Below are 22,095 nucleotides of genomic sequence, written 5' to 3'. Positions count from 1 at the left end.
TACTCTCCCAATGGAACTACTCTCACCCTATGGAACTACTCTCAACCTATGGAACTACTACTCTCCCTATGGAACTACTCTCCCTATGGAACTACTCTCCCAATGAAACTACTCTCACCAATGGAACTACTCTCACCAATGGAACTACTCTCACCAATGGAACTACTCTCACCAATGGAACTACTCTCCCTATGGAACTACTCTCCCAATGAAACTACTCTCCCAATGAAACTACTCTCCCAATGAAACTACTCTCCCAATGGAACTACTCTCCCAGTGGAACTACTCTCCCTGTGGAACTACTCTCCCTGTGGAACTACTCTCCCTGTGGAACTACTCTCCCTGTGGAACTACTCTCCCAATGAAACTACTCTCCCAGTGGAACTACTCTCCCAGTGGAACTACTCTCCCAGTGGAACTACTCTCACCAATGGAACTACTCTCACCAATGGAACTACTCTCCCTGTGGAACTACTCTCCCTGTGGAACTACTCTCCCTGTGGAACTACTCTCCCAATGAAACTACTCTCCCAATGGAACTACTCTCCCAATGGAACTACTCTCCCTGTGGAACTACTCTCCCTGTGGAACTACTCTCCCTGTGGAACTACTCTCACCAATGGAACTACTCTCCCTGTGGAACTACTCTCACCAATGGAACTACTCTCCCTGTGGAACTACTCTCCCTGTGGAACTACTCTCACCAATGGAACTACTCTCCCTGTGGAACTACTCTCCCTGTGGAACTACTCTCACCTATGGAACTACTCTCACCTGTGGAACTACTCTCACCTGTGGAACTACTCTCACCTGTGGAACTACTCTCACCCTATGGAACTACTCTCACCCTATGGAACTACTCTCACCCTATGGAACTACTCTCACCCTATGGAACTACTCTCCCTATGGAACTACTCTCCCAATGTAACTACTCTCCCAGTGGAACTACTCTCCCAGTGGAACTACTCTCCCAGTGGAACTACTCTCCCTATGGAACTACTCTCCCTATGGAACTACTCTCACCAATGTAACTACTCTCCCAGTGGAACTACTCTCCCAGTGGAACTACTCTCCCAGTGGAACTACTCTCACTATGGAACTACTCTCACCAATGGAACTACTCTCACCAATGGAACTACTCTCCCTGTGGAACTGCTCTCCCTATGGAACTGCTCTCCCTATGGAACTGCTCTCCCTATGGAACTGCTCTCCCCAATGGAACTACTCTCCCACTGGAACTACTCTCCCAATGAAACTACTCTCCCAATGAAACTACTCTCCCAATGAAACTACTCTCCCAATGAAACTACTCTCCCAATGAAACTACTCTCCCAATGAAACTACTCTCCCAATGAAACTACTCTCCCAATGAAACTACTCTCCCAATGAAACTACTCTCCCAATGAAACTACTCTCCTGTGGAACTACTCTCACCAATGGAACTACTCTCACCAATGGAACTACTCTCACCAATGGAACTACTCTCCCTGTGGAACTACTCTCCCTGTGGAACTATTCTCACCAATGGAACTACTCTCACCAATGGAACTACTCTCCCTGTGGAACTACTCTCACCAATGGAACTACTCTCCCTGTGGAACTACTCTCACCAATGGAACTACTCTCCTGTGGAACTACTCTCCCTGTGGAACTACTCTCACCTATGGAACTACTCTCCCTATGGAACTACTCTCACCTATGGAACTACTCTCACCTGTGGAACTACTCTCCCAATGGAACTACTCTCACCCTATGGAACTACTCTCACCCTATGGAACTACTCTCAACCTATGGAACTACTCTCACCCTATGGAACTACTCTCACCCTATGGAACTACTCTCCCTATGGAACTACTCTCCCTATGGAACTACTCTCCCAATGAAACTACTCTCCCAGTGGAACTACTCTCCCAGTGGAACTACTCTCCCTGTGGAACTACTCTCCCTGTGGAACTACTCTCCCTGTGGAACTACTCTCCCTGTGGAACTACTCTCCCAATGAAACTACTCTCCCAGTGGAACTACTCTCCCAGTGGAACTACTCTCACCAATGGAACTACTCTCACCAATGGAACTACTCTCCCTGTGGAACTACTCTCCTGTGGAACTACTCTCCCTATGGAACTGCTCTCCCTATGGAACTGCTCTCCCTATGGAACTGCTCTCCCCAATGGAACTGCTCTCACCAATGGAACTACTCTCCCAATGAAACTACTCTCCCAATGAAACTACTCTCCCAAAGAAACTACTCTCCCAAAGAAACTACTCTCCCAATGAAACTACTCTCCCAATGAAACTACTCTCCCAATGAAACTACTCTCCCAATGAAACTACTCTCCCTGTGGAACTACTCTCCCTGTGGAACTACTCTCCCTGTGGAACTACTCTCACCAATGGAACTACTCTCACCAATGGAACTACTCTCCCTGTGGAACTACTCTCCCTGTGGAACTACTCTCCCTGTGGAACTACTCTCCCTGTGGAACTACTCTCCCTGTGGAACTACTCTCCCAATGGAACTACTCTCCCAGTGGAACTACTCTCACCAATGGAACTACTCTCACCAATGGAACTACTCTCCCTGTGGAACTACTCTCCCTGTGGAACTACTCTCCCTATGGAACTGCTCTCCCTATGGAACTGCTCTCCCTATGGAACTGCTCTCCCCAATGGAACTGCTCTCACCAATGGAACTACTCTCCCACTGGAACTACTCTCCCAATGAAACTACTCTCCCAATGAAACTACTCTCCCAAAGAAACTACTCTCCCAATGAAACTACTCTCCCAATGAAACTACTCTCCCAATGAAACTACTCTCCCAATGAAACTACTCTCCCAATGGAACTACTCTCACCAATGGAACTACTCTCACCAATGGAACTACTCTCCCTGTGGAACTACTCTCCCTATGGAACTACTCTCCCAATGAAACTACTCTCCCAATGAAACTACTCTCCCAATGAAACTACTCTCCCAGTGGAACTACTCTCCCAGTGGAACTACTCTCCCTGTGGAACTACTCTCCCTGTGGAACTACTCTCCCTGTGGAACTACTCTCCCTGTGGAACTACTCTCCCTGTGGAACTACTCTCCCAATGAAACTACTCTCCCAGTGGAACTACTCTCCCAGTGGAACTACTCTCCCAGTGGAACTACTCTCACCAATGGAACTACTCTCACCAATGGAACTACTCTCCCTGTGGAACTACTCTCCCTGTGGAACTACTCTCCCTGTGGAACTACTCTCCCTGTGGAACTACTCTCACCTATGGAACTACTCTCACCAATGGAACTACTCTCCCTGTGGAACTACTCTCCCTGTGGAACTACTCTCCCAGTGGAACTACTCTCACCAATGGAACTACTCTCCCTGTGGAACTACTCTCACCAATGGAACTACTCTCCCTGTGGAACTACTCTCCCTGTGGAACTACTCTCCCTGTGGAACTACTCTCCCTGTGGAACTACTCTCACCTATGGAACTACTCTCACCTATGGAACTACTCTCACCTATGGAACTACTCTCACCTATGGAACTACTCTCACCTGTGGAACTACTCTCCCAATGGAACTACTCTCACCCTATGGAACTACTCTCACCCTATGGAACTACTCTCACCCTATGGAACTACTCTCACCCTATGGAACTACTCTCCCTATGGAACTACTCTCCCAATGGAACTACTCTCCCAGTGGAACTACTCTCCCAGTGGAACTACTCTCCCAGTGGAACTACTCTCCCTATGGAACTACTCTCCCTATGGAACTACTCTCACCAATGTAACTACTCTCCCAGTGGAACTACTCTCCCAGTGGAACTACTCTCCCAGTGGAACTACTCTCACTATGGAACTACTCTCACCAATGGAACTACTCTCCCTGTGGAACTGCTCTCCCTATGGAACTGCTCTCCCTATGGAACTGCTCTCCCTATGGAACTGCTCTCCCCAATGGAACTACTCTCCCACTGGAACTACTCTCCCAATGAAACTACTCTCCCAATGAAACTACTCTCCCAATGAAACTACTCTCCCAATGAAACTACTCTCCCAATGAAACTACTCTCCCAATGGAACTACTCTCCCAATGAAACTACTCTCCCAATGAAACTACTCTCCCAATGGAACTACTCTCCCAATGAAACTACTCTCCCTGTGGAACTACTCTCACCAATGGAACTACTCTCACCAATGGAACTACTCTCACCAATGGAACTACTCTCCCTGTGGAACTACTCTCCCTGTGGAACTATTCTCACCAATGGAACTACTCTCACCAATGGAACTACTCTCCCTGTGGAACTACTCTCACCAATGGAACTACTCTCCCTGTGGAACTACTCTCCCTGTGGAACTACTCTCACCAATGGAACTACTCTCCCTGTGGAACTACTCTCCCTGTGGAACTACTCTCACCTATGGAACTACTCTCCCTATGGAACTACTCTCACCTATGGAACTACTCTCACCTGTGGAACTACTCTCCCAATGGAACTACTCTCACCCTATGGAACTACTCTCACCCTATGGAACTACTCTCAACCTATGGAACTACTCTCACCCTATGGAACTACTCTCCCTATGGAACTACTCTCCCAATGAAACTACTCTCCCAATGAAACTACTCTCCCAATGAAACTACTCTCCCAATGAAACTACTCTCCCAGTGAAACTACTCTCCCAGTGAAACTACTCTCCCAGTGGAACTACTCTCCCTGTGGAACTACTCTCCCTGTGGAACTACTCTCCCTGTGAAACTACTCTCCCAGTGGAACTACTCTCCCAGTGGAACTACTCTCACCAATGGAACTACTCTCCCAATGGAACTACTCTCCCTGTGGAACTACTCTCCCTGTGGAACTACTCTCCCTATGGAACTGCTCTCCCTATGGAACTGCTCTCCCTATGGAACTGCTCTCCCCAATGGAACTGCTCTCCCCAATGGAACTACTCTCCCACTGGAACTACTCTCCCAATGAAACTACTCTCCCAATGAAACTACTCTCCCAAAGAAACTACTCTCCCAATGAAACTACTCTCCCAATGAAACTACTCTCCCAATGAAACTACTCTCCCTGTGGAACTACTCTCCCAGTGGAACTACTCTCCCTGTGGAACTACTCTCACCAATGGAACTACTCTCACCAATGGAACTACTCTCCCTGTGGAACTACTCTCCCTGTGGAACTACTCTCCCTGTGGAACTACTCTCCCTGTGGAACTACTCTCCCTGTGGAACTACTCTCACCAATGGAACTACTCTCACCAATGGAACTACTCTCCCTGTGGAACTACTCTCCCTGTGGAACTACTCTCACCAATGGAACTACTCTCCCTGTGGAACTACTCTCACCAATGGAACTACTCTCCCTGTGGAACTACTCTCCCTGTGGAACTACTCTCACCAATGGAACTACTCTCCCTGTGGAACTACTCTCCCTGTGGAACTACTCTCACCTATGGAACTACTCTCCCTATGGAACTACTCTCACCTATGGAACTACTCTCACCTGTGGAACTACTCTCCCAATGGAACTACTCTCACCCTATGGAACTACTCTCACCCTATGGAACTACTCTCACCCTATGGAACTACTCTCACCCTATGGAACTACTCTCCCTATGGAACTACTCTCCCAATGTAACTACTCTCCCAGTGGAACTACTCTCCCAGTGGAACTACTCTCACTATGGAACTACTCTCCCAGTGGAACTACTCTCCCAGTGGAACTACTCTCCCTATGGAACTACTCTCCCTATGGAACTACTCTCCCTATGGAACTACTCTCCCAGTGGAACTACTCTCCCAGTGGAACTACTCTCCCAGTGGAACTACTCTCACTATGGAACTACTCTCCCAATGGAACTACTCTCCCAGTGGAACTACTCTCCCTGTGGAACTACTCTCCCTGTGGAACTACTCTCCCTATGGAACTACTCTCACCAGTGGAACTACTCTCCCAGTGGAACTACTCTCACTATGGAACTACTCTCCCTGTGGAACTACTCTCCCTGTGGAACTACTCTCCCTGTGGAACTACTCTCCCTGTGGAACTACTCTCCCTGTGGAACTACTCTCCCTGTGGAACTACTCTCACCAATGTAACTACTCTCCCTGTGGAACTACTCTCCCAATGAAACTACTCTCCCAATGGAACTACTCTCACCAATGTAACTACTCTCCCAATGAAACTACTCTCCCAATGAAACTACTCTCCCAATGAAACTACTCTCCCAATGAAACTACTCTCCCAATGAAACTACTCTCACCAATGTAACTACTCTCCCTGTGGAACTACTCTCCCAATGAAACTACTCTCCCAATGGAACTACTCTCACCAATGTAACTACTCTCCCTGTGGAATAATAATAATGGAACTACTCTCACCAATGGAACTACTCTCACCAATGGAACTACTCTCACCAATGGAACTACTCTCACCAATGGAACTACTCTCCCTGTGGAACTACTCTCCCTGTGGAACTACTCTCACCTATGGAACTACTCTCACCTATGGAACTAGTCTCACCTATGGAACTACTCTCCCTATGGAACTACTCTCCCTATGGAACTACTCTCCCTATGGAACTACTCTCCCTATGGAACTGCTCTCACCAATGGAACTACTCTCCCTATGGAACTACTCTCCCTATGGAACTACTCTCCCTATGGAACTACTCTCCCTATGGAACTACTCTCCCTATGGAACTGCTCTCCCCAATGGAACTGCTCTCCCCAATGGAACTGCTCTCACCAATGGAACTACTCTCCCTGTGGAACTACTCTCCCTGTGGAACTACTCTCACCAATGGAACTACTCTCCCTATGGAACTACTCTCACCCTATGGAACTACTCTCACCAATGGAACTACTCTCACCAATGGAACTACTCTCACCAATGGAACTACTCTCCCTGTGGAACTACTCTCACCAATGGAACTACTCTCCCTGTGGAACTACTCTCACCAATGGAACTACTCACCTATGGAACTACTCTCACCTATGGAACTACTCTCCCTATGGAACTACTCTCCCTATGGAACTACTCTCCCTATGGAACTACTCTCCCTATGGAACTACTCACACCTATGGAACTACTCGCACCTATGGAACTACTCGCACCTATGGAACTACTCTCCCTATGGAACTACTCACCCTATGGAACTACTCTCACCCTATGGAACTACTCTCACCCTATGGAACTACTCTCCCTATGGAACTACTCTCCCAATGGAACTACTCTCCCCAATGGAACTACTCTCCCCAATGGAACTACTCTCCCCAATGGAACTACTCTCCCCAATGGAACTACTCTCCCCAATGGAACTACTCTCCCTGTGGAACTACTCTCCCTGTGGAACTACTCTCCCAATGGATCTACTCTCACCAATGGATCTACTCTCACCTATTATGGAACTACTCTCCCTGTGGAACTACTCTCCCAATGGAACTACTCTCACCTATTATGGAACTACTCTCACCTATTATGGAACTACTCTCCCTATGGAACTACTCTCCCTATGGAACTACTCTCCCAATGGAACTACTCTCACCTATTATGGAACTACTCTCCCTATGGAACTACTCTCCCTATGGAACTACTCTCCCAATGGAACTACTCTCACCTATTATGGAACTACTCTCACCTATTATGGAACTACTCTCCCTATGGAACTACTCTCACCTATTATGGAACTACTCTCACCTATTATGGAACTACTCTCCCAATGGAACTACTCTCACCTATTATGGAACTACTCTCACCTATTATGGAACTACTCTCCCTATGGAACTACTCTCACCTATTATGGAACTACTCTCCCTGTGGAACTACTCTCCCTATGGAACTACTCTCCCTATGGAACTACTCTCACCTATTATGGAACTACTCTCCCTGTGGAACTACTCTCACCTATTATGGAACTACTCTCCCTGTGGAACTACTCTCACCTATTATGGAACTACTCTCCCTATGGAACTACTCTCCCAATGGAACTACTCTCACCTATTATGGAACTACTCTCCCTATGGAACTACTCTCACCTATTATGGAACTACTCTCCCTATGGAACTACTCTCCCTATGGAACTACTCTCACCTATTATGGAACTACTCTCCCTATGGAACTACTCTCCCAATGGAACTACTCTCACCTATTATGGAACTACTCTCCCTATGGAACTACTCTCCCAATGGAACTACTCTCACCTATTATGGAACTACTCTCCCTATGGAACTACTCTCACCTATTATGGAACTACTCTCCCTATGGAACTACTCTCCCTATGGAACTACTCTCACCTATTATGGAACTACTCTCCCTATGGAACTACTCTCACCTATTATGGAACTACTCTCCCTATGGAACTACTCTCCCTATGGAACTACTCTCCCTATGGAACTACTCTCCCTATGGAACTACTCTCCCTATGGAACTACTCTCCCTATGGAACTACTCTCCCTATGGAACTACTCTCCCTATGGAACTACTCTCCCTATGGAACTACTCTCCCTATGGAACTACTCTCCCTATGGAACTACTCTCACCTATTATGGAACTACTCTCCCTATGGAACTACTCTCCCTATGGAACTACTCTCACCTATTATGGAACTACTCTCCCTGTGGAACTACTCTCACCTATTATGGAACTACTCTCCCTATGGAACTACTCTCCCTATGGAACTACTCTCCCTATGGAACTACTCTCACCTATTATGGAACTACTCTCCCAATGGAACTACTCTCACCTATTATGGAACTACTCTCCCTATGGAACTACTCTCCCTATGGAACTACTCTCCCTATGGAACTACTCTCACCTATTATGGAACTACTCTCCCTATGGAACTACTCTCCCTATGGAACTACTCTCCCTATGGAACTACTCTCCCTATGGAACTACTCTCCCTATGGAACTACTCTCCCTATGGAACTACTCTCACCTATTATGGAACTACTCTCCCTATGGAACTACTCTCCCTATGGAACTACTCTCCCTATGGAACTACTCTCCCTATGGAACTACTCTCCCTATGGAACTACTCTCACCTATTATGGAACTACTCTCCCTATGGAACTACTCTCACCTATTATGGAACTACTCTCCCTATGGAACTACTCTCACCTATTATGGAACTACTCTCCCTATGGAACTACTCTCCCTATGGAACTACTCTCCCTATGGAACTACTCTCACCTATTATGGAACTACTCTCCCAATGGAACTACTCTCACCTATTATGGAACTACTCTCCCTATGGAACTACTCTCACCTATTATGGAACTACTCTCCCTATGGAACTACTCTCCCTATGGAACTACTCTCCCTATGGAACTACTCTCCCTATGGAACTACTCTCCCTATGGAACTACTCTCACCTATTATGGAACTACTCTCCCTATGGAACTACTCTCACCTATTATGGAACTACTCTCCCTATGGAACTACTCTCCCTATGGAACTACTCTCCCTATGGAACTACTCTCACCTATTATGGAACTACTCTCCCTATGGAACTACTCTCACCTATTATGGAACTACTCTCACCTATTATGGAACTACTCTCACCTATTATGGAACTACTCTCCCTATGGAACTACTCTCCCTATGGAACTACTCTCCCTATGGAACTACTCTCACCTATTATGGAACTACTCTCCCTGTGGAACTACTCTCACCTATTATGGAACTACTCTCCCTATGGAACTACTCTCCCAATGGAACTACTCTCACCTATGGAACTACTCTCCCAATGGAACTACTCTCCCTGTGGAACTACTCTCACCAATGGATCTACTCTCACCTATTATGGAACTACTCTCACCTATTATGGAACTACTCTCCCTATGGAACTACTCTCACCTATTATGGAACTACTCTCACCTATTATGGAACTACTCTCACCTATTATGGAACTACTCTCCCTATGGAACTACTCTCCCTATGGAACTACTCTCACCTATTATGGAACTACTCTCCCTATGGAACTACTCTCACCTATTATGGAACTACTCTCCCTATGGAACTACTCTCACCTATTATGGAACTACTCTCCCTATGGAACTACTCTCCCTATGGAACTACTCTCACCTATTATGGAACTACTCTCCCTATGGAACTACTCTCACCTATTATGGAACTACTCTCCCTGTGGAACTACTCTCCCTATGGAACTACTCTCCCAATGGAACTACTCTCACCTATTATGGAACTACTCTCCCTATGGAACTACTCTCCCTATGGAACTACTCTCCCTATGGAACTACTCTCACCTATTATGGAACTACTCTCCCTATGGAACTACTCTCACCTATTATGGAACTACTCTCCCTATGGAACTACTCTCCCTATGGAACTACTCTCCCTATGGAACTACTCCCTATGGAACTACTCTCACCTATTATGGAACTACTCTCCCTATGGAACTACCTATGGAACTACTCTCCCTATGGAACTACTCTCCCTATGGAACTACTCTCCCTATGGAACTACTCTCCCTATGGAACTACTCTCCCTATTATGGAACTACTCTCCCTATGGAACTACTCTCCCTATGGAACTACTCTCACCTATTATGGAACTACTCTCCCTATGGAACTACTCTCACCTATGGAACTACTCTCCCTATGGAACTACTCTCCCTATGGAACTACTCTCACCTATTATGGAACTACTCCTATGGAACTACTCTCACCTATTATGGAACTACTCTCCCTATGGAACTACTCTCCCTATGGAACTACTCTCACCTATTATGGAACTACTCTCCCTATGGAACTACTCTCACCTATTATGGATGGAACTACTCTCCCTATGGAACTACTCTCACCTATTATGGAACTCACCTATTATGGAACTACTCCCTATGGAACTACCTATTATGGAACTACTCTCCCTATGGAACTACTCTCACCTATTATGGAACTACTCTCACCTATTATGGAACTACTCTCCCTATTATGGAACTACTCTCCCTATGGAACTACTCTCCCTATGGAACTACTCTCACCTATTATGGAACTACTCTCCCTATGGAACTACTCTCACCTATTATGGAACTACTCTCCCTATGGAACTACTCCCTATGGAACTACTCACCTATTATGGAACTACTCTCACCTATTATGGAACTACTCTCCCTATGGAACTACTCTCCCTATTATGGAACTACTCTCCCTATGGAACTACTCTCCCTATGGAACTACTCTCCCTATTATGGAACTACTCTCCCTATGGAACTACTCTCCCTATGGAACTACTCTCACCTATTATGGAACTACTCTCCCTATGGAACTACTCTCCCTATGGAACTACTCTCACCTATTATGGAACTACTCTCCCTATGGAACTACTCTCACCTATTATGGAACTACTCTCCCTCTCACCTATTATGGAACTACTCTCCCTATGGAACTACTCTCCCTATTATGGAACTACTCTCACCTATTATGGAACTACTCTCCCTATGGAACTACTCTCACCTATTATGGAACTACTCTCCCTACCTATTATGGAACTACTCTCCCTATCTCACCTATTATGGAACTACTCTCCTATGGAACTAACTATTATGGAACTCTCCCTATGGAACTACTCTCCCTATGGAACTACTCTCCCTATGGAACTACTCTCACCTATGGAACTACTCTCCCTATGGAACTACTCTCACCTATTATGGAACTACTCTCCCTATGGAACTACTCTCACCTATTATGGAACTACTCTCCCTATGGAACTACTCTCACCTATGGAACTACTCTCACCTATTATGGAACTACTCTCCCTATGGAACTACTCTCACCTATTATGGAACTACTCTCCCTATGGAACTACTCTCCCTATGGAACTACTCTCCCTATGGAACTACTCTCCCTATGGAACTACTCTCACCTATTATGGAACTACTCTCCCTATGGAACTACTCTCACCTATTATGGACTACTCTCCCTATGGAACTACTCCTATTATGGAACTACTCTCACCTATTATGGAACTACTCTCCCTATGGAACTCTCACCTATTATGGAACTACTCTCCCTATGGAACTACTCTCACCTATTATGGAACTACTCTCCCTATGGAACTACTCTCACCTATTATGGAACTACTCTCCCTATGGAACTACCTATGGAACTCACCTACTCTCCCTATGGAACTACTCTCCCTATGGAACTACTCTCACCTATTATGGAACTACTCTCCCTATGGAACTACTCTCCCTATGGAACTACTCTCCCTATGGAACTACTCTCACCTATTATGGAACTACTCTCCCTATGGAACTACTCTCACCTATTATGGAACTACTCTCCCTATGGAACTACTCACCTATTATGGAACCTATCCCTATGGAACTACTCTCACCTATGGAACTACTCTCCCTATGGAACTACTCTCACCTATTATGGAACTACTCCCTATGGAACTACTCTCCCTATGGAACTACTCTCACCTATTATGGAACTACTCTCCCTATGGAACTACTCTCCCTATGGAACTACTCTCACCTATTATGGAACTACTCTCCCTATGGAACTACTCTCCCTATGGAACTACTCTCACCTATTATGGAACTACTCTCCCTATGGAACTACTCTCACCTATGGAACTACTCACCTATGGAACTACTCCCTATGGAACTACTCTCACCTATTATGGAACTACTCTCCCTGGAACTACTCTCCCTATGGAACTACTCTCACCTATTATGGAACTACTCTCACCTATGGAACTACTCTCCCTATGGAACTACTCTCACCTATGGAACTACTCTCCCTATGGAACTACTCTCCCACTATTATGGAACTACTCTCCCTATGGAACTACTCTCCCTATGGAACTACTCCCAATGGAACTACCTATGGAACTACTCTCCCTATTATGGAACTACTCTCCCTATGGAACTACTCTCACCTATTATGGAACTACTCTCCCTATGGAACTACTCTCACCTATTATGGAACTACTCTCCCTATGGAACTACTCTCACCTATTATGGAACTACTCTCCCTATGGAACTACTCTCCCTATTATGGAACTACTCTCCCTATTATGGAACTACTCTCCTATGGAACTACTCTCACCTATTATGGAACTACTGGAACTCTCCCTATTATGGAACTGGAACTCTCACCTATTATGGAACTACTCTCCCTATGGAACTACTCACCTATTATGGAACTACTCTCCCTATGGAACTACTCACCTATTATGGAACTACTCTCTGGAACTACTCTCACCCTATGGAACTACTCTCACCTATGGAACTACTCTCCCTGTGGAACTACTCTCCCTATTATGGAACTACTCTCCCAATGGAACTACTCTCACCTATTATGGAACTACTCTCCCTATGGAACTACTCTCACCTATTATGGAACTACTCTCCCTATGGAACTACTCTCCCTATGGAACTACTCTCCCAATGGAACTACTCTCACCTATTATGGAACTACTCTCCCTATGGAACTACTCTCACCTATTATGGAACTACTCTCCCTATGGAACTACTCTCCCTATGGAACTACTCTCCCTATGGAACTACTCTCCCTATGGAACTACTCTCCCTATGGAACTACTCTCACCTATGGAACTACTTTCCGGCTACCCGGATAAAGCACTAAATAAACTTCAGTTAGTGCTAACTACGGCTGCTAGAATCCTGACTAGAACCCAAAAAATGTGATCATATTACTCCAGTGCTAGCCTCCCTACACTGGCTTCCTGTCAAAGCAAGGGCTGATTTCAAGGTTTTACTGCTAACCTACAAAGCATTACATGGGCTTGCTCCTACCTATCTCTCTGATTTGGTCCTGCCGTACATACCTACACGTACGCTACGGTCACAAGACGCAGGTCTCTTAATTGTCCCTAGAATTTCTAAGCAAACAGCTGGAGGCAGGGCTTTCTCCTATAAAGCTCCATTTTTATGGAACGGTCTGCCTACCCATGTCAGAGACGCAAACTCGGTCTCAACCTTTTAGTCTTTACTGAAGACTCATCTCTTCAGTGGGTCATATGATTGAGAGTCGTCTGGCCCAGGAGTGGGAAGGTGAACGGAAAGGCTCTGGAGCAATGAACCGCCCTTGCTGTCTCTGCCTGGCCGGTTCCCGTCATTCCACTGGGATAACTACTCTCCCTATGGAACTACTCTCCCAATGGAACTACTCTCCCAATGGAACTACTCTCACCAATGGAACTACTCTCACCAATGGAACTACTCTCACCAATGGAACTACTCTCACCAATGGAACTACTCTCACCAATGGAACTACTCTCACCAATGGAACTACCCTCCCTATGGAACTACTTTCACAATGGAACTACTTTCCCAATAGAATATTTGTGCCTCTTGTATTACATAAGACAGAATTGCCGTATGAGAGACGTTTTTGGAGATGTTGCTTACCAGAGAGCAGAGGAGGGATTGTCACATCTGATGATGTTGATTCAGTAGAGAAAGAGGTCACTGCTGAGGGTTGTTTGGATAATGATTTTATAACACGGTGGAGGACATCTTGAGACAGACTCCGTTTCAGCCCTGCTAGGGCCTTGGTGCTGGCTAGCTCTCCAGAGTTAGGGTCAGGGGTGGTGATGGTTGGCTCTCCAGAGGTAGATCCAAGGGTGGTGATCGCTGGCTCCCCAGAGGTAGGGCCAGGGGGTGGGGCTGGCTGGCTCCCCAGAGGTAGGGCCAGGGGTGGGGCTGGCTGGCTCCCCAGAGGTAGGGCCAGGGTGGGGCTGGCTGGCTCCCCAGAGGTAGGGCCAGGGGTGGGGCTGGCTGGCTCCCAGAGGTCGGGCCAGGGGTGGGGCTGGCTGGCTCCCAGAGGTAGGCCCAGGGTGGGGCTGGCTGGCTCCCCAGAGGTAGGCCCAGGGGTGGGGGTGGGGGTGGGAGTAGAGGTGGATGTTAGCAGGGCTGGGCCTGGAACTGTGGAAGGGCTCAGAGGAGTTTTGGAAGATTCCAGAGGTTTCTTTAGTTTTTTTTCTTCGGGAGAAGAATTGTTCCTCCTCTGTGATTCCAGCAGTCTTTTGCTGGGTTTCCTCAGCCGTTTGTTTTCAGAATGTGCTGTGGGAACAAATAATCAATCAACCAAATCAATCTCTAAAAATAAAAAGCTAACTGTTGACATAAAACACTGCTGGTACTGAAAGCCATGGCTTACCTGATGTGTCATCTTGCTTCTCCATCCCCAGGTTCAGATCATGGGACCTGATGCGGTCTGGTGTCCCTCCCTGGCCATCTCTGTAGATCCCATTCACCTCCACAGGCCCCTGCGGTGAGGCCACCCCACCCAGGTCCCCTGGATCCTTCCCTGGCTTCACCGGCCCCTGCTGAGCAAAGGTCTGCCAGCGCTTCTTAGGGGCCACTTTGGTACCCGGGCTCTTGTCGAGGTAGGATGAGGAGTCAACAGCGGAGGGGACAGGAGGAAGAGGAGGGCCGAGGCCAGGCTCAGCCAGGTCAGCGTGCCCAGAGACAAACTCCCTCCCCCAGGCTAGGTCGGCCATCTCGGGAGAGAGACCAGCGATGGTGGCCCGGAGTTTGGCTGGAGGCCTCGGCTTCCTCCGCTGCTGCTTTTCTACTGCGTTCGCCACCATCTGAGCCAGCACCGTTTTCCCTTCAAGTTTGTACGTTTCGTTTTTTATGATGGGTTTATTTTTAGACTTGGGTTTGGCCGGTGTTCTCTTGGTTGTTGGCGAGTTCGCATGCTGGCCGTTTTGGATTTTGGTCCCCGTTGGTGTCCAGTCCCCGCCAGCAGCAGCGTTAAGGGGGTTGTCTGGTGGTTGGGCGGTGGGTATTACCATGGGTTCTTCCTTGATGAGGTCTGGCAAGGGAGGCATGGTTAGGGGCTTGCCCTCTTTCTCCCTGGTATCATGCATGTCCTTCAGGAGCATCAGGAAAGTACTGAACTTGTAATTAGGCTCAGGTTTAAAGTTAGTGTTAGAGTCCCCAGAGTCTCTCTCCTCCTTCACTAAGGATTTGAATGACAGCTCCTTGATATCTTGGAAAGTGTCCATGGGGAGAGAGAGGAGGTGGAGGAAGAACAGGAGGATATGTCAGAGACAATGTTCTCTTCCTTGACATTAATAGAGGGTATGACAGGCTTACTGGACCCTGGAGTCACATCTTCAGAGTTTTTCCATGATCCGTTGTGGAGGTGCTTCCAATCAGACTCGGGCTGTTTTTTAGGAGAGCTGTGACTAGCAGAGGATCTGGATTTGTCTGGTGAAGAATCCCTGCTAGTAGACGATTCTGTTCTGATCTGAACGTTATCGCTCACATCATCATCATCATCATCAGAAGAACGCACATTAAGCCTATCGTCTCTCAAGTTTTGGCTTGAGGCCAGCAGAGCCTCTTTGAGTTCCGTCTCCTTCTCTGCTTTCAGGGCCCTGGTCATCAGACGTCTGCTGGCAGGGAGATGCAGAGACTGCTTATCATGATCATTTTTATTTGTCAGTTCAGAAGAGCTGCCCAACTTCTGTTTTGACTGTAAAACATTTGTGTTTTTTGTAGTTCTGTAATTTAAAAGAGATTTGTTTGCTAAAATGCTTGGAGATGAGGATATACATCCTCCCATAGGAACTACATGCCTAGGAACCACCATGACCACATGCCTGTCTTTGGTCTTTTCAGGAGGAGTAGCCCGCTCCTTCTTGCCCCCTTTCTCTACCTCTTGTGAGGGTTCAGACGGTTTCTCTGTGTCTTCTTTAGCAGGTTTCTCAGACCGTTTGGGACGCACAATGGTTGGTACAGAATCCAGGTCTGCGTATGGAGAGTCCTTGGGATCTTCTTCTTTCAGTGGATCCGCTGCAGCAGCAGGCATTTGGTTGGCCAAGTCTAGGATGCTTATTGACTCTGTGGGACTTGCAGCTATATGACCAAAGATCTCCGCCAAACCCTTCCTCTTCTTCTTCTTCTTCTGGCAGGGTTTCTTTTTGCTGCTACTGTCGTTCGCTACGGCCAGGTCGGCAGCAGGGGGATGTTTGTTTCTGTTGGGGGGAGGGCTGAGGGAGGGGGGTGCAGTGAGGTTAAAGGAGGAACAAGAGGGGGCCTCGGATGTTTTTTCATCAGGCAGTGGGGAGGACACCCGCTCTTCACCGTTAAAGGCCATGGAAGAAGAGACAGCAGTATTCTTCAGAAGGTCAGGTAGGAGAAACTCAGCTTCCAGCACACTGACTTTCCACGACTCCAACAGACGCTTGGGTATCTACAGGGGAGAGATGACAAACATCTGGACAAAAGTGGTCAACTGTCAAAGATGTCCTTATTTCTAAACTATATAGAGTTGTTGTCTTTGTGGAATAGATAGTATGAGTTTAATCTTTAATGTTTTGTGAGACACGCAATGAAACTATTCTGCACCTTTACAACGACAAAAGCGATTTGTGACTTTAAACATATCTCTACTAACAGCAACACACAATGTGAGCTAAATTAAAACCAACAGAAGTTGACAGTTGTCTGTAGTTAGTTACTGTGTATTTGTAGTCCTTTTCCCTCTGTTTCCCTCTCCGTCTCAGCACAGGCAGATCTGAGAACTGCTCTCCTCCTGTGAAGGGGTAGGTAACTTTCCCAGGTACCCAGGCATGGTCTGCCATCTCTGCCACAGTCTCCACGTAATACATACGACAAGGGCGCCGACTGGGGACTGGAACAACAGAAAACACAAACACAACTTGTTTTAACATTGATACAAAATGTTATAGGAGAAACTCAAAAGTGTTTAAATGCTTGTCATTACACAAAGACACACTGAGCTGGTACATTGAGTTGAAGTAGTTTATAGTTAACTGTCAGAGGATGCCCCCATACTATTTGCCATTATATACCACAAACGATGTCAACTTTGGAGTGATTGTGGATAACACATTTTAGATCCAGGTGGTTATTTCTTCTCTCTCGCTGTTATATCCCCCACAGAACCCAGAGGAGAGCTTCACTTCCTTCCCCCACAGAACCCAGAGGAGAGCTTCACTTCCTTCCCCACAGAACCCAGAAGAGAGCTTCACTTCCTTCCCCACAGAACCCAGAGGAGAGCTTCACTTCCTTCCCCACAGAACCCAGAGGAGAGCTTCACTTCCTTCCCCACAGAACCCAGAGGAGAGCTTCACTTCCTTCCCCCACAGAACCCAGAGGAGAGCTTCACTTCCTTCCCCACAGAACCCAGAGGAGAGCTTCACTTCCTTCCCCCACAGAACCCAGAGGAGAGCTTCACTTCCTTCCCCACAGAACCAAGAGAGCTTCACTTCCTTCCCTACAGAACCAAGAGAGCTTCACTTCCTTCCCCACAGAACCAAGAGAGCTTCACTTCCTTCCCCCACAGAACCAAGAAGAGAGCTTCACTTCCTTCCCCACAGAACCCAGAGGAGAGCTTCCCTTCCTTCCCCCAAGGAACCCAGAGGACAGCTTCCCTTCCTTCCCCATAGAACCCAGAGGACAGCTTCCCTTCCTTCCCCATAGAACCCAGAGGACAGCTTCCCTTCCTTCCCCCATAGAACCCAGAGGACAGCTTCCCTTCCTTCCCCTATAGAACCCAGAGGACAGCTTCTCTTCCTTCCCCCACGGAACCCAGAGGAGAGCTTCCCTTCCTTCCCCCAAGGAACCCAGAGGAGAGCTTCCCTTTCTTCTCCCAAGGAACCCAGAGGAGAGCTTCCCTTCCTTCTCCCAAGGAACCCAGAGGAGAGCTTCCCTTTCTTCCCCAAAGGAACCCAGAGGAGAGCTTCTCTTTCTTCCCCAAAGGAACCCAGAGGAGAGCTTCCCTTCCTTCTCCCAAGGAACCCAGAGGAGAGCTTCCCTTTCTTCCCCAAAGGAACCCAGAGGAGAGCTTCCCTTTCATCCCCAAAGGAACCCAGAGGAGAGCTTCCCTTCCTTCCCACTTATAATCAATGCTTCATGCCCTGACATAAGAATACACCCATCCTGCGATAGGTTTAGATCCAAAACCAATAATACAACTTCCCACCTTTCATGCGTGTGTGTATCCCCTCCAGAGGATCTATGGTAACTCTACAGGGCCACCAGGGGCGGCGGTTGAACTTGGCCCAGACCAGATCTCCCTCCAAGTACTGTACTGCTGGGAGGGGCTTCTTCTTTGGGCTGTTGGACTGAACAAAAAAAATAAACAAAGGACTTATCACACATATAGGATCATCCCTTTGACAGTTCAAAACTCTAATGGTAAAAGGGATTTCTTGTATCTTACTATATGTTATTCAAAAATAATTATTTGTATCTCAAATTCAAATGTGAAAGAAATACTGTTATCAAATCAACATTATTTTGATTAATATAAAACTAGCCTATATGTTTGATCAGCATATAGTGTACGCAAAATTTAAAAAAAATCTAAATATCTTCTTGACAAATACTGTTCCAGGAGATTACACAGTATTTACAGAACTGGAGATAATGTCAGATAAGATCAGATAACTTTTAGAGCTACCCAGGATGCATCTGCCCCAAGGGTTATTATTATTATTATTGTTATTATTATTATGATTATCAGTAAGAGAGGAAACTCACATTAGAATTGGTTCCAACAGGTGAGATGAGACCATTGTCATGTGTGTCTCCTGTCATCGCACTGTCACTGTCACTGTCCGAGTCCTGGTCCATACTCCAGCCATCCCCATGGACATGTCAGGCAGGGCACTGGGGCTCAGAGTAGGGTCCAGTTCAGACAGACTCTTAGACATCAGGTTGAGAACAGAGGGTTTGTATGTGCTGGTATGGCCTAACCCTGAACCAGAGGTGGTGTTAGAGTCTGTGACCGTTCTGTCTCTGGGGGACTTAGAAGAGTGTTGTTGAAAAGGTACCAACTCTTCCTCCTCATCCTCCTCATCCTCCCTGTCCCCACTGTCAAACAAGGTGGACTCAAAATGCAGGTATCCATTGGGGATGGGGGAGCAGCGCTCCAAACTATCAGAACTAACAGGAGAGAAACCGTTCTGATCCCGCATGGAAACCTCGCAGGGTTCTGTCTCCTCGTTACCAGTAGAGGGGGGCAGTCGGACCAGAGGAGCCCCAAAACTAGAGCCTCCCACTGGGCTGTGAGAGTGCAAATGGTTCCTGGCATGGAGGTCCTTGGGTTGGGTCCCGGGTCCCAGATCAGACCCAGGTCTGTGTACCATAGTGGAGAGGTCCTGGAGCCTCAGCAGAGGACTGTAGCAGTGGGGCCTCTCCCTCTCTGCTTGGTTATACCCGTAGCTAGGTGCCTGTTTGAGGGAGGAGGTTGACAGTTGCATGGTCGTCGAAGGTTGGTCTGTTGAGCCACGCTTGGCGCTGCTGTTGCACTGGTTTCTATACGAAGTGGTGGAAACTGAAAGGCGATTGGGGGCCTCAGCTCTGGCTGGCCTGAGCTATAAGATGTGGCTGAAGCTGAGCCGCCCGAAGAGCCCGTCTGTATGAAGAATTCATGTTGTCATGGCTCCTTCCTGTCATTGTAAAAGAAAATGCAGGTTAGGGTGGTTGAGGTAAACCTTCTAGCAAACAACCACGTTTTTTTCCTATCCAGCTTACAGTGTGGTCAATTCATATGGTTCAGACTCATGCACTGTTTGAAATAGCTACAATGTTACAAAACAGTTGTTAAAAAACACAAGAATGTATATAAACCATACTGTCTGTGTGTAAATAACAACTCACATTCCACGCGACAATAACATAAAGAAAGACTACCGCATAGCCTACACGTAATAATACGACATTTGCATGGCTTCCCCTCTGAAGGCCGTCCGTAGTGGCAGCAGAGAAGACAAAAAGATCAGGAAAACCCAGCGAGCGACCGGTGTGCTCTGCCCCGTTCACAATAAAATCATATCTACTCGTTCTGGGTTTTTTTTATATCAAAATAGAACGATCGCAAATACTGAAACGATAGATCTGTGCAACATTGATCGCGCTGCCAACCTGACTGTCTGTAGGGGAGTCAAATACAGTCAAAAACCATCATACAGAATGGCTCACACAAGTAGCCTACACAGAGCCTATAAACCGACATAGGAAGCATCCATTCTAACTCACAAAAGGACGGTTCAAAACGTGTAAAAACATCGTCTGTTTTAAAAAACGCAATAATCTTACCATTTGGAGGTCGGTCACAATAACACCAACTGCGGGTCTTTCAGATTGGGGCATGAAGCGTGTGTTTTTTTCGATTTGTGAAAGCGGATCTGCACAATCCCAGCAGTAGCAGCAGCACTAGGCCAAGAAAGACCAACAGCTCTCATTCTCTCCCCTTCACCTCCTGTCCTATCTCACCAGCGGCGGCCTTTCCAAAACAGTCACCAATAGACCAAAGAAAAATGTAACCTTCCATTTTAGTGCATAAAAAGTCAGTGTAGCGTACACCACCTCAGTCCCTAGCAATTACAATATCATTTTTACTACATGGTTGTTTTGCGGGCTGTCGAAATGCCCCTCCAGTTATGTTAAAACAAACCGTGCTAGACGGACTGGCTGTGTTGGCGAGCAGAGCTGAGCAACCAATCCGCACAGCCACCCAACCCCCCCGTCTGCGAAGCCGCGGATCACAGCACATCGGGCCCGGGCACTCTCTCAACCTATCAGTCCTCAGTCACTAGAGAACACTGGTCTACAGTCACACTGACGAATCCAGATGTAGGCTACTATATCCCCTCGTGTGTTTTAGTCAACATACACGAAACCCTTGGCTAGATAAAGACTATTTAATATGGGGTTATGTGAGTGGAAGGTATGTCACATTGATAAACCATTGCGCCATTGGTTTCCTTATCCCAACAAAGGCGTAACTTGCTTCCTCCATTTTGGATAGCAGAGAGGTTGGAGAGAGTGATGATTCTGTGACCACAACGAACACGGATCAATAGTTCGAATGTGGTCGACTGGAAAACAGCGCAAGCGGATGCGGCCTAGTCAAAGTTTTAAAATAGACTATGCGCCATATTGCCTGACAGCAGAGAAAATAGGCCATGTCCGCAGCAATACACATGTCAATGTGGGGGGCAAATCGCTAACTGAAGTCGGACCCTGGACACCATGTCAATGGGGTGCAATATAATATTATTAATTCGGCTAAATGCTTATCCGTTTTTTTTCCGCGTTTCCGCGTA

The 22,095-nt window shown here is 46.9% G+C and overlaps 1 protein-coding gene across 1 annotated transcript in view; it reads right to left on the bottom strand.

Annotated features, from left to right (window-relative positions):
- Window positions 1-22,095, bottom strand: part of LOC118384071 (histone-lysine N-methyltransferase, H3 lysine-36 specific-like) — a 103,583-nt gene that overhangs the window by 36,329 nt on the left and 45,159 nt on the right.

The sequence above is a fragment of the Oncorhynchus keta genome, chromosome 4 (genome assembly GCF_023373465.1).
Source record: "Oncorhynchus keta strain PuntledgeMale-10-30-2019 chromosome 4, Oket_V2, whole genome shotgun sequence".
Lineage (NCBI taxonomy): Eukaryota > Metazoa > Chordata > Actinopteri > Salmoniformes > Salmonidae > Oncorhynchus > Oncorhynchus keta.
Note: the sequence above shows the minus strand (reverse complement) of the source record. Positions and strands in the feature narration are given on the sequence as shown.